We start from the raw sequence: 14,845 nt of genomic DNA on the forward strand, positions 1-14,845 counted from the left end.
TTATTATGGATTCCAAAACAAAATTCTCAAAAGACTTCCACCATCATAGTTGGCGTGGCCATTAGTGCAATGCCTTTACAGTGCAAAATGATCAGGAGCGGGATTCAGATCCTATGCTGTCTGTAAGGAGCTTGTATGTTCTACCCATGGTTATGTGGGTTTCCCCCAGGGGTTCTGGTTTCCTCCCACTGTTCAAAACATACGGGGGTTTGGGTTAATTGGGTGTAAATTGGGCAGCATGGAGTCATGGGTCTAAATGGCCTATTACCGTGCTGTATGTCTAATTTTTTTTTAAATCATCAAGGTGAAAGGAGAGTGATGGAGTTCTTTCCACTGATGTGATTAAGAGAATGCCAGCAATATGCAAGAAGCCAAAACCATCGAGGATAAATCAGCTTGACTAACTGACATCCCAACCACCAGCCCAAAAATCCATTCATTCCATCATTACCAGAATCAGAATTTGTCATGAACAAGTCACAAATTTTGTTGTTTTGCAACAGTATCACAGTGCAAACATTTCAAACATTTCTAAAAACCATATTTCAAAATAGATGAAATAATTCAAGAAAAAAGGCAAAGTGAGGCAATGGTTCATTCAGAAGTCTGATGGCAGAGGGGAAGAAGCTGTCCTTGTGCTACTGAGTGCTCATCTTCTGGCCCCTGTACCTTTTTCAAGATGGTAGCAGAGTGCAGAGGACATGGGGGTCTTTGAGGATAGAGGCTGCTTTCTTACGACGCTGCCTCGTGTAGATATTCTCGATGGAGTGAAGTCTGGTGCCCGTGATGTCACAGATGGAGTTAACAACCCTCTGGAGTATTTTCTTATCCTAAGAGTTGACAACTCTGCACCAGACAGTGATGCAACAAATCAGAAAGCTTCTAAGGTACACTTGTAGAAGTTTGAGAGTCCAAGAGATTTTGAAAGATTTCTACTTATCTTTTTTGAAATTTTTGTAACATGGCTTATATGAATGTTTGCACTATGATGTTGTCACAAAACAACAAATTTTGTGATTTGTTCATGAGAGTAAATTCCGAGTCTTTGGTGACATGCCATATCTCCTCAAACTCCTCACATCATAATTGCAGTGCATACTGTTTACAAAATGCATTGAAGTTATTTTCCCACTTTGCACCTCCCAACCTGCAATCTCTGCTGCCAAGAAATGCAAAGGCAGCTGGTGCAATGGAAGACTATTACATGCAAACTTCCCTTACAAGCCATCAACATCCTTGCATAAAAATACACCAGTGTTCTTTATTATTATGTGCCGAAAGCCTGAAATTCACTTCAGCAAAGTTTAAGTGCACCTTCAAAATAAGGATACTCCCTGTCACTATTGAGACACATTCCCACATTCTATAAAACAAACACACAGAACAAAGCTGAATAATACTGGAAAAGGACTGAATAAACCAAGTAGTTTTAAGTTGGAATATGGACCATTGCAGCACTGTAGAGGCTCTCTTGCCCATGAGGTTGTGCCAACCTATGCAAATCTACCCCAAAACATGCTAAACCCTCTATTTTAAAAAAATCAGATTCATGTATCTGTCTTAGAGTCTTTTAAATGTCCATTTTATTCCAGACTCCACCACCATGATACTTAATAAGATGAGAGGAGCCCACTGAATTACAAGAAAGATATTAGATTGGGTGGAACATTGGATTGAAAGGCCAGAGCAAAGGGTGAGAATAAAAGGATCATGTTCTGGTTGGTGGCCAGTTAGTAGAGGTGATTTATGCTTTAGATTATTGACTAAATAGTTTCGCGGCGAAGTCTGCAGATGACCAAGTGGTGGAGTAGGAAGTGTTGAAGAAACCAAAAGATTTCAGAGAGACTTGGTCAGCTTGGCAGAGTGGGGAAAGAAATGGAAAAATGAGATACAATGTTGGGAAATGAATGGTTGTACATTTTGGAAGAGGAAATAAACAGGCAGGTTATTATTTGGATGGGGAGAAAATTCAAAATTCAGAAGGACTTGGGGGTCCTCGAGCAGGATATCCTAAAGGTTAACCACCAGGCTGGAATGGCAATAAAAAAGTGAATGCTATGTGGGCATTCATTTCAAGAGGAATAGTGTATATTAGTAAAGAAATGTTGATGAGTCTCTCTGGGGAACTGGTGAAACCTCATTTGGAGGACTGTGTGCAATTTTGGGCCCCTTACCTTAGATGGGATTTAATGATGTTGGAGAGATTACAGAGAAGATTTACCAGGATGGTTCCTGGAATGCAGGGGCTAACATTTAGAGGCTCTTGGACTATGTTCTCAGAAACATGCTGAAAGGATTGGATGGAGTAGATGTGAATAGGATGTTTCCCTTGGTGGATGAATCCAGGACTAGAGGACATGGTCTTCGAACTGGAAGGTACCCATTTAAAACTGAGATGAGGATAAATTTATTTACCCAAAGGGTTGTGGATTTGTGGAATTCATTGTCACATTTAACTGTGGAGACTGGATCATTGGGGGAGTTTAAGGGGGAGATTGACAGGTATCTATATAGTCAAGGTATCAAGGGATATGGTGAAAAGGTAGGAAAATTGAACTAGAAGTGAGAACAGTTTAGCTCAGTGTGGATTTGAGGAAAAGTGATGGGCCAAATGGCCTACTTCTGTTCCTTTATTTTGTGATCTTGTGATGATGTTTAAAGGTAAGAAATCCCCCATATTAAATTCCATGAATGGAAGATCATCTTTCATTGAATATTTTCATGGCGGTGGGAGGGGGGGGGGTGGTATTAGTATGATGCTAAATTTCAAGATACTGTATATCACAACCAAATGCAATGTCAACATTGATCAGATTCAAAACAACAAAACTTCTGTAATCAAATAGCTTTATAGAGAGGATAGATCCCATAGTGGGGATATGAAAATCAAGAGGCATAGGTTGAAGATGAGTAGGACATTTAAAGGGGTCTGAGGAACAAAATATGTGAACACGCAGAGTGACAAAAGTCTGGAATGTGCTATCAGAGGAGGTATTTAAATCAGCTACAATAGTTATGTTTAAGATGCATTTAGATGGACAGAATGGAGGACCATCGCCTTCCCAAGATCGTGTTATATGGCGAGCTCTCCACTGGCCATCGTGTCAGAGGTGCACCAAAGAAAAGGTACAAGGACTGCCTAAAGAAATCTCTTGGTGCCTGCCACATTGACCACCACCAGTGGGCTGATATCGCCTCAAACCGTGCATCTTGGCGCCTCACAGTTCGGCGGGCAGCAACCTCCTTTGAAGAAGACCGCAGAGCCCACCTCACTGACAAAAGGCAAAGGAGGAAAAACCCAACACCCAACCCCAACCCACCAATTTTCCCCTGCAACCGTGTCTGCCTGTGCCGCATCGGACTTGTCAGCCACAAATGAGCCTGCAGCTGACGTGGACATTTACCCCCTCCATAAATCTTCGTCCGCGAAGCCAAGCCAAAGAAAAGATAGCAAAACATAGAAGGATATAGTGGGGGGGGGGGGGGTGAAAGATGGATCTGACGGAAGTAGACAAAATTATGAATAGCACAAAATGTTATGAGAAGCTGTTGTTACATAAGGGGTAGGGGTACTTGCTGAGTCAGAAGGTTCGCTTCCATACTTTATTACCTAATGATTGAATGAAAAACATACTTGTAAAAATTCAGCAGTCCCCAGTACACTGGAGAAAACAAGTCAGGATCTAACAAAAGTATAAATGCATCTGTCCAACATTACACATCAGTTTGTTTCAGAGCAGCTTCATCTTCCAGGAGACAATGAAGCCATGGGAGAATATGTAACCAGGAAAGTACAGACAATGCAGTCTTGGTAAATTTTGCCACATTAAAAATAGAGAACTCATTCCAAATGGAAATTAAGAATTCATTAGCTCTGACAAATAGCACATCCGTGACTTATCTGATTTAAGTTCACATCTGTTTTGACCTGAGTATCCCATGGTTGCTTAGATACATTCTGTTGCAGAAAATTCCAACATGCTTCTGAATAATGCTGGAATCTTTGCAACCGCAAAGAATGATCTCAACTTGCCACGTTTGTGCAAAGCTGTGTCTTGCTCTTAAAACACATCTCCTCAAGGGCTTGTCATTGGATGTAAAGCTCCTGTAAGTCATGCCCTGCACAGTCAACATTACAGGTCATGAGTTGACCTGCCTGGTTCAGGGTGGCAACCAGAGTGAAATCAGACATATTGTTCTCTACCTGAAATGAGGCAGATTCATCCACTGCATACGTTGCGGCTTTAGTGATGTCCTGTTTTATCCGACTGAAGGCTGCATGGGTCTCTCTTGTTGGGGGAAGGATGTGACCTGATAAAGGGGTGGGCTTTGTCCACATAGTTAAGGACCCACTGGCCATAGTAGGAAAAGAGCCCCATGCACAGTCAGCATCGCAGTGATGTAGCTGCGGATCGTGATTGAGTGGGTCTTTGCGGCCCGGGCAACTTTATAGCTTACTGGCTTTTCTGTAAGGGAGTAACACTGCACCATATCAGGTTGGATGAAACTCTCAACTATCAAAAAGGCATCTTTGACATATCAATCAATGATCCGGTAACATCATAGACTGGGGGAGTTGATGTGGACTGTTTTGGTCCAGTTCCACAAAGGCCATTATCAGTTCCGGAAGTTATGGTGACCAAGATGGCAGCAAGTTGTGGTGTGGTCGTCCCCATAAACTGACAGCGGCCAAGATGACGGGTCCTATGCTGCACATGCGGCAGCACTGGAAGGCAGCTGTGATCGACATATCTTCACGTAGTGTCCTTTCCTTCTGCACTTCAAGCACATAGCATCTTTCACCGGGCAGCGTTTTGGGGATGCTTTAGTTGACCACAAAAGTAGCACTTTGGGTGCTCCTGGGAGACTGCAGCTGTGGTGGGTTCACTCATTGAATGCGGTAGCAGGCTGCTGGCCTATGGACCCAAGTCCCAAAATGGCGGCCCCTGTGCGGACCACACGCCATTCACCAAGTATGCTTCCATATTACAGAGGACAATCTCCAGCAATTTCATGAGCTCAATCGCCCCTCTTAATTTACTCTGCTTGAGTAGCCTCTGGCGTACATAGTCCAACCCAACACCTGCAACATAGGTGTCCTGGATCATGTCCTCTGTGTTTTGGGTAGCCAACATTGACTGGAAATTGAATGCTCGTGCAAGCCTACACAGGGCTTGGAGGAACTTGTCGCTCGATTCATCCGGTCTCTATCTGTAGTGTATTCCTCATGAACTTTTTCCCTGTACTGGTTCTTGAATATGTTCATCACCTCCATGTACTTTGAGGTGTCCCTGATCATCAGGAACACTCAATGTCCAACCCGGGAGAAGAGTAGGTGCTGCTTGTTTGCTTCCATGGCCACAACTCTGGTGAAGTTCTGTATAAAGACCTCAAAGCAGTGTGGCCAGAGTTCAATGCAGTCTGAGGCTTCTGGGTTGATCTCCAGCTTATCAAGCTTCAAGAGTTGTTCCATCATTGGAAAAAATATTGTAAATAAAATTGATGTGCTATCAATAACTCAAAAGACTAGAGTTACAGAACTGTAGGCTTTTACTTACAATAAACTTGAAGGTCCTCCTATGCTGTGACCCAGGCTTTCTGGGGAGGGGTTGTGGTGTTTGAGCCTTTACACAGGGTCAAGAGAGAGGAGCCACGAGTAAAGCCATAGGACAGGGCAGAGCCAGATTAAAGAGCGTACAACAGTTCACCACAGTATTATTGAAACTTTGATTCAATTTTCCCGGAATCTAAGAAAATAAATTTTAAAAACTGTGGTGACCTCTTGATGGCAATGTTGACAAAATTAGTGCAATATATTTAAAGTTTGATGCATTACCAAAATAGTCTTCATAGGAATAAGGATTTGTAATTTTAATTAAAGCAGAATCCCTCTTGAATAACCCAAGAGCTCAGGGCTATCAGAGGACAATTGCAAACTGATACAACCCATTTCCATTCTGCCTGCTAGCCACATCCACTAAGTGCCACAGTCTATTCTATTAACAACCACTACTCATGGTGTTATTCACTAGAATAGCAATGAAGATTGTAACAGACCTTTGAACTGACAGTTGAGGTTTCAGCAGGTAATCTTGGTTATATCTGAATTAAACCCCAAGGGCATTATTTGTGGGTTTTTTTTCTGAAAAAGAGTTAGAAAAATTTCACCTGCAAAAGGAAACAAAGCATGGGACATAAAACATTACCATCACACTACAGGCACTTCGGCCCTAGTTGTTGTGCCGGCCTATATATTCCTACCAAATAAAATACTAAACCCTCCCTATCTTGTAATCCATGTGCCTGTCTTAGGAGTCTCTTCATTGTTCCTAATGTTTTAGCCTCCACTAGTATCCCTGGCAAGACACTCCAGTTGGTTGGAAGGTGGAAACTATTCAGATTGCCACCCATGGTAATTGATGAAGTTGGTTGATCTGAACATCCAATGGTGCAGCACAGGAGCAGCTCCTATTGTCCGCAATTTCTATTCAAACCATGATGTCAGTTTAAATATATCCCACCTGCCTGCACATGATCTGTATGCCATAATTTCCTGCCTGTTTATGTGCCTATCTTAATTCTTTTTTAACTATGCTATGGATTCAGCTTCTACACTTCCCCAGGCAGCACATTTCAGGCACCCACCATTCTTGCCTCCTCAATCTCTTTCACCCTGAAAGCTATAGGTGTTCCTAGCAAGTCCTAGAGTTGTTGTCCTAATTTCCCATCAGACAGTCAGATGGCTGCTTTGTTCTTGATGGTGTCTAGACCTCAGTGTTGTTGGTCCTGCATTAATTACTTGCTGACATAGTGGCGCAGCAGTTACTGTCACACAGTTCTAGTGAACCAGTATTTTATTCTGTTCTCAGTATGTGGAGCTTGGATGTTCTTCCTGTAAGTGTTTCCTCATGTGCTCAGACTTCCTCCCACACCCCAAAGAGGTGCTGGTGGGTTAAATGGATATTAGCTATTACACCTTGTGGAGAAGAACTGGCGAGTTGAGTGACAGGTGAGAGAAAAAAAGTTATAGGAAAATGATTGGTCTGATGGAAAGGCTATGTGACCTAGCAGAAACATGGTGGGCTGAATGGTCTTTTAATGTTGCAGCAAGATATGAATCAAGGAAGTGTGATTATAATCAGGTTTATTGTCATGAGCATGTGTTACAAAATCTGTTGTTTTATAGCAACAGTATTGGTCATAATTGCTATAAATTAGTTTCGTAAATACAAGATTTTTTTTTTTAAGTGCAAAAAAGAGAAAAGAGAGGTAGCGTCCATTGGTTTATCGTCCGTTCAGAAATCTGATCGCTGGGGGAGGATGGAAGAAGCTGTTTTTGTAAAGATATATAGTTGATGTTTCAGGCTCGAGCTCTTCATCAATGTACCCTGGGTTCATCGCTTCGTGACCACGGTCACTGAACAAAATATTAGTTAGTACAAATATAAGCATTGTGATCAATTTGTCTCTGTCTCAATTTAAGGTGGTTTAAAGTGGCAAAATACTGAAGTATAGAAAATAGTAGGCAAATCCATTTGAATATTTGAGCCTGCTTTTTCATTCAACAAGCTCAATATATCCCTGTGCTCTTCCCATCATTTGCAAATCAGTAGGCCTTGGAAGATAGCCACAGTTAGCATGCCCCCTGACATTATAAACTTTATTTATTCGACAAGGTACTTGTGTAATTACTGGCTATTTTTTTTTTCAAAATTTGTGGGAAAAGATACAAAGACAACCACCTCAATTGAAACTCCTGCCCATTGGTTGCATTGCTTCTCAGACGTGGGTGGGTGTTCATCCTCCAAGTCAGAGCCCTGCTCTTCTTCAAGCTTATCTATCAAAGAGCTCTTGCTTTCAGGAAACCTCCCCTTGCTGCTGGTCACATCAGAGGCTGGAAAGACCAATTCTAAAGCATAATTAGTTACGCAGTCATTGTGTTGTTGATGAAGACCCATCTTGGATAAAATAGGAAACAGTATGCACCAAGAAATCTCCAATTCAGTTTCTAGCCTGATCTCAGTGCTGCTAAAGACAGTGCAGTAAACCACTGTATGTATTGGGACAAATTATGTTATGTTTTATATTGTAAATAGATGTGTTTTAAAGGAGATAAATTGTGTGGGGTTTTTAGTGTAGGTCACATACAAACACTTCAAAACAGATCTCATTTAAAATGCCAGAGCTCTGCTCAAGCCAGACAGTTCAAGCTCTGGATGCCTTTGCCGAAACTTTGAAGAATGCCTAGAAGGACTTAACAAGTAGGTGTTAATTGGATGAGCAAGAGAGCGCGAGAGAGCGAAGCCCGTGGAAAAACCCCATTTTGAACATTAGGCAGCTAATCCTCTTCTCTTCCATGAACCACAAGGATTTTGAAGTTCTTAGTTCAGCCTGGTCAAACCCCTTGTGGTTCATGGAAGAGAAGAGGATTAGCTGCCTAATGTTCCACTTGAAATAAGAGAAACAAAAAGGATCTTTGTAGGGACCTGTTAGAAAGAGGTCATCATCATCTGGAAAACCCTGATGGGGCAAGTTTCTTCAGCAAGACACATATGTGGCTGATTAAAAGGAATCAGTTTGTGTCCAGCAAACATCAAATCTCTCTCTGAAAACTGACAAAAACCTTCTTGAGTGGTAACCATTTACCTTTCAAGCACCAAAGCCTAGTGAAATACATCAATGTTAAATTCTGTGCACAGTATAAGAATTGTCAGCGACCAGTGAACTCGGAGGAATGAGAAGTGAGATTGGACTGTGAATTAAAGAAAGTTTCTGAACTTATACACATGCACTTAGAAATAGAAGGGGGTTAAGTTAATAGTAATAAGTTGAAGTTTGATTCTATTTTCATGTTTAAAGATAATTAAAAATAAATTTTGTTTAAGTAACTATTTGTCTTGGTGAATTTCTATTGCTGCTGGGTTTTGGGGTCCTCTGGGCTCATAACAGTATATACATTTATCCCATTGCTGCATCGCAGTCACACCCAGTACTACAACAGTCACAGTGGAAAAACCGCCCAAAAAACTTAATTTGTGATTGTATCATCAACACTTCACCCCGTCAGACTCTTTTTAAAAAGAAAAAGGGGTGAATGTGGTAAACTACTGTATATTTATCTGTCTGGGCACTCCCATTGGCCAACTGTACCTGTGGCTCCTCCCACCAGCTCCTGAATAAAGGTGACCATTCCTTAGCCCCCTCCTCATTTCAGGACAGTCGACCAGCAGGGATGTGCCTTCATTCTATTGCGAATAAAAGCCTATCTGTTTAGCTCAACTTCAGACTTTTGAGTCACTGATGGTGCATCAGTCTGTCCTCTTGCCCATGAATTAGAGAAGGACCACCTGAAGCAAACAATGCTTTCGGATCCTTCTTTCTTCTCAAGCGACCCCTTCTGCATCACAGACATCCACATCGAAAACACTTTTGTTTCCTGACTCAGATACCCAAGCCAAATTTCAGATTTTATTTTGTCACATTTTATATTGATGTGGTACAATTATCACTGTAGACTATAAAACTAATGCACATCAAGGCTGCTACATTGCCTGGGAACGTGTGCGATGTAAAGCAAATTTTTAATTTCAGATTCAACTTTTAATGGTCCTCCCCCAAAAGGTCTTGAATCGAGCTTGTGATAATCTTTAGGGATTGCTCACAGTTTCTCCAATGTCTTTTTTTTTAAATGTCTAATTTCACACAGATCGCAGGACGTTCCCTCAGAGAGAGCATCATGTGAAGCACAATACGCTGACACATCTACAAAGGTCATTTAAAGGCAAACAAATGAGAGATGACCATCCAGGTAAGAGTATACACGCATCTACTGGCAATTACTAGTTATCGTACATCTAAATATTACCTGGCAGCAAGGAAATAAACATTGGGTGTAAGAAAATGGTGCGAGTTCAACCCCTACACCTCCAGATGGGGTGTTTGATTCAATTAATTTAATAAATTCTGGAATGAAAATGCTGGTGTCAATAGCACCTGCAGTGACCATGAAACTACCAGTCTAACGTCGAAAAAAACAATTGGTGCCACTGTCACTGTCATGACAGTATTGCTGCCAGTAGACACAGGAGAGCATGGAACAGAGACACAGTGGTACTCTGGGTACTGGCTCCATACAGGTGTTAAATGACTTCTTAAAGGAACCATCAGTGATTTTAAAAAAAATCCTGCAACTACTATGGTGTCTGTACCCAAGATGGCAGTGCCTCTGTGCTGGGTAGTATACCATAAGGGGTTTCAGACTTCAGGGAGCAGGAGACCACTGCAAGGCACCAGAAACAGGGAGAACCCCCTGCCCTCCCCCTCAATGAGAAGGAAGGCATAGGAGACAACCCTACAGGACGGTGATGACAGGACCGGATCAGTGAGAGGCTTAGTGGCTGAAGAACCCACACAGGCTGCAGGTGACTTGTGGTCGAGGGATTCACACAGGGTGGAGGCTGCTGGAGACTGAGGGCCAGAAGGACTCCTAAATGGCCTCACTGCTTTCTGATTGTATCGGAGATTTGGATCTGGAACTCGGGTTGCCGATGTTTGAACAGGAGTCTGTGAGGCTGCAGGAGTACTAGAGGTGCAACCACAGACACTCAATGATTCTGAAGGGACTCGCTTTTGCATCTCTATCTTCTATTGTTAGGGGTGTCAGGCAATGCTCATGGCGACTCTTTGCCTTACAGAGCACAAAGGTTGAAGCATATTCTGTATATTACAACGTACTATTTCTAACGTACTATTACATGATGTAAAAGGATCCTTGAATGACCTTCAGGCAGAAATTAGTCATTTTTACTGGTCTGTGACTTCAGTCTTGTAGCAACATGGTTAACATTTACCTCTCCAGTTGATGATGGGCATAAAATATTAATATAGTCAGTTGTACCTTTATCTTGCAAAAGACACATTTATAATGTTTAGAAGTGAAATGGATCTCTTCTTTCTCCAGAGAATGTCAGTTCAATAACTGAAGTGGTACTTGTAATGCTAATAGGATAATATAAATTTAAAGATTTTTTAAAATGCTTAAATTTAGACATACAGCATGGTAACAGGCCCTTTCAGCCCATGAGCACATCCTGCCCAATCACACCTAATTGATCTACAATCCCTGGTATATTTTGGAGGGCGAAATAAACCAGAGCCCCCAGGGATAACCCATGCAAACACAGGGAGAACATGCAATGCAGATAATGCAGGATCCAAACCCTGGTCCCGATCTCTGGTACTGTAACCGCATTGTGCTAACCACGCTGCCCATAACGTTCAGCACAAGTTAATCCAAATGTAAAATGGATTGAATTGGGTCCTACATTAGGATCAGTGAACGACGGTTGGGCATATCATGTTCCTCCATGCAGTTCTCACTCAAGGGAACCAGGTAGCGAAAGAGAACAATGGACAGCTTTGGATAGTAGGAATATGCCTTGATAGCATGGCTTGTAGGTCATGGGACAGGTGTACTAACCATTGCCCTTCAATCTATTTCTTACTTGCCATCAGAACCCACTATTCCAACTCAATCCCACTTTTAAATCCTTTATTTGCAGAAAACAAGAACATGACCAACTCTTCAAGACCTCACATATTATTGCTTCTGCTAACTCACCGGCAGCATTCCCATGTGACCCTGGAATCTATTCCAGAATGGAAATGCAAGACACTGCAGATGCTGGGATCCGGAGCAGAAAACAAACTGCTGGAAGATAACACTGGGTCAAGCAGCCTCTATGGGAGAAAGGAATTGTCGACACCTCCAATTAACATGAGATGTCAAAAATTCTCCTCCTGCCCCTGCACCCCCTCACATAGAGGCTTCAAGAGTCAGTGAGTTCCTCTGATAGTTTCATTTTGTGCATACATTTCAGAATGGTTTCTGCTCTGCTAATGAGTCAAGCTCATCAATTAGACTAACACATGTTGGGAATCCAGTAGAAAAAGAATGGTTTAACTTCACAGCATGTGAAAAATTGGAGTTCTTGGCCAAAAGTTTCCTACCATCAAAATACATGCTTGACAAAACTGTCTGCTCTGCCCAAGATCGTAAGAAACTGTAAAGAGTGGTGAACGTAGCTCAGACCATCTCACAAACCTCCCTCCTCCTTTGAATCTTCACCTCCTATGCTTCGAGAAAGTAGCCAATAATATTAAAGGGCACATCCCATCCCAGTCATGTTCTCTTCTCTCCTTTCCCTTGGGTAGAAGATAAACAAATCTGAAAAAAAAAATGCACCTAGAGATTCAAAGATCATTTCTTTTCTTCTGTCATCAGACTCCAGAATAGACTTCTCAATCATTCTGGATGATGCCTTGAACTGTTTAAAAGTACTTTTATTTTAACTCAAAAAAGTGCAGGGTATAATGTTATATGACACTTGCTATTTTCTAGTAACACTAAGTGTAAGAAGGGAAACAATCTACTGGGTTGATATTCCAGGAAATCATACAAAACAAACTGTTTCTCTGTATTCTGGTTAGTGACAATAAATAATTCAATTCAACATATACAACATTAGAGTACAAAACTACAAAAGGTATCATTATGTAGGAATAATTGAATATCTATATTCATGTCAAAGATAGGTTTACAGATGATGTGTCAAGAGATGAGAGAGAAGTGTGTGAAAATGACTGCTTTGGAAATTATTGAATGTGCATCTAACAAAGAAATATTTCAGTATACTATATTCCTTCAAGTTTGGGTTCAAGAACAGATGCTTTCCCAATCACAAGTGAGCCAAATGAAAAATAATTTAGAGATACAGACACAAAAAGCACAGAAACAGGTCCTTGGCCCTCCAAGTCTATCAATCAATTGCACTTATCCTACATTAATCCCTCTTTTATTCACTCCCTTCACATTGTATCACTGACCAACACACCAGTGGCATTTATAGCAGCTGACTAACCTACCAACCAGTATATCTATGGGATGAAAAAGGAAGCCAGTGCACCACAGGGGAAACCTACATGATCACAGAGAGAACATGCAAACTCAACATTGGTATCAGAGTCACTTTTGAGCCAGAGTCAGTGGGACCATGAAGCAATGGCTCCAATAATTATGCTACTGTAGTGCCCTGTGACATGGACACATTGAATCCACTAAGGAGGAAACCCGATCCAATGATTCTGACTTCTATAGTTACACACTACTGGTGATGCTACCCTCACCTCGAGTCCCATGATCATTGTCACATGTACTAAGATGATGTGGGAGAGGTTGTTTTGCAATCTCATACATAATAGAACAGGACACTACAATAGTATAGAGTTTCAGACAGAGATCAGTTAGAGCGACATGGTTGGCGTAGCAGTTAGTGCAACCCCTTTACAGTGCCAGGGTTTGTATCCCATGCCATCAGAAAGGAGTTTGTACTGTGACAGAATATAGATAAATTTTTGAGAGATAAATTGGGGCAGGGTTTGTTAGTGTAGGTCACATACAAACACTTTAAAACAGATCTTATTTAAAATACTAGAGCTCTGCTAATGCCATACATGTCGGGGCCTCAGCCTTTGCAAAAGCTTTGGAGAGTGCCCAAGAGTCTTCATTAATGGATTGTTGTTTGCAAAAAGACAAAAGATGGAAAGAGCTTGTCAGAGCTGCAGACAGTCTGGAGGGGAACTTGCTATTCTAAGATGGTCATGCAAGCAGAGATAGTCAAATAGGTTTATTCTGAGAGGGAGAGAGAGAGAGAGCAAGCGCATGTCTTACTTCAAGTACTATTTAGTACAGTCTCATCAACATTATATATTAATGTTTCATTTTAATGCATGGTAAATTGGAGAATGGAACATTGCTCATCAGGAAATCTGTGTGATGCAATCATGTTTATTCCAGCCAGGTAGGAATTAAAGTTACCTTTAAGGGTGGCCCAGCAGTGCAGTAAACTCAAGCTCAGAGGAACTCACTTCACTGTAATAATGTGATATTTGTCACACCATCAACCTTTTGAGGCAAAGTTTGTCAAAATATCTAAGAACTAAGTATCAGCAATTTTATAATTCTATACACGTTGTGAAATATTTTGGGCATTTTGAGTCTGCTATTCTTGTTTAGCCTTCTGAAAGCAGGCCGTGATTATACAACCATGATGATTTTAAATATACATGGGTACGTTTTCAGTGAACAGCAGTCGACCTAAATCGCATCACGCCGTCTTATAGTACCCAACACGACTCGCTTCACTTTTAGCATCACTCTACAGAAATTGCTGAACAAAAAGCTGCTAAAAAGTTCATCTGGAAGCCTTCCTCAGTCACATGATGCAACAATGGTGATAGTGGTGTTGAAAATGTGAGAGCAAAGGTGAAATCCTGTAGCATATTTACTATAAATACAAGAAATCAAGTCACGAGAGTCACTCATTTCATTGAAAAGAGCAGTTAAGTCAAACATTTAAAAAAAGTTCACTGACAATGGGGCCAAATTTCCCCAGAAAATAATCCAATAAACAAAGAATTGTAGAGGAAATCAACAGGTCAAGAGAGCATCCACGATGGTAGCGCAAGTTTGGGGTCTGGACTAGTTGAGTTTCTCCAGGTATTCATTGTTTGCTGTATTTTTCTAATCTAGTAAAACCTCAGTCACTCATTGAGCTGACCTCTGCTCTAAACTGGGACTATTAGTCCCTAGCTCAATCTGAAATACATTGCCACTTACCTGATGAATTTAATTCAACACATGTAATTTAGAAGTTAGTTATACTGTATTACTGTCAGCAAGATAGATTTTTTTTAATACAAATTAATCACAAGAAACGGCTTTGTTAACTGCGCTCATCTTGACAACCTTTTACAGGAGAACAATTAGCTGCATTATTGTTTGATC

General features: G+C 41.2%; 1 long non-coding RNA gene across 1 annotated transcript in view; it reads left to right on the plus strand.

Moving 5' to 3' along the window:
• Positions 1-14,845, plus strand: part of LOC138761944 (uncharacterized) — a 188,396-nt gene that overhangs the window by 141,581 nt on the left and 31,970 nt on the right. The window contains exons 3-4 of the long non-coding RNA XR_011356631.1: positions 9,707-9,808; positions 11,562-11,838. This is a non-coding gene — a long non-coding RNA (uncharacterized lncRNA). The remainder of the gene's footprint in view (positions 1-9,706; positions 9,809-11,561; positions 11,839-14,845) is intronic.

Source organism: Narcine bancroftii, chromosome 4, assembly GCF_036971445.1.
Source record: "Narcine bancroftii isolate sNarBan1 chromosome 4, sNarBan1.hap1, whole genome shotgun sequence".
In the NCBI taxonomy this organism is placed as follows: Eukaryota; Metazoa; Chordata; class Chondrichthyes; order Torpediniformes; family Narcinidae; genus Narcine; species Narcine bancroftii.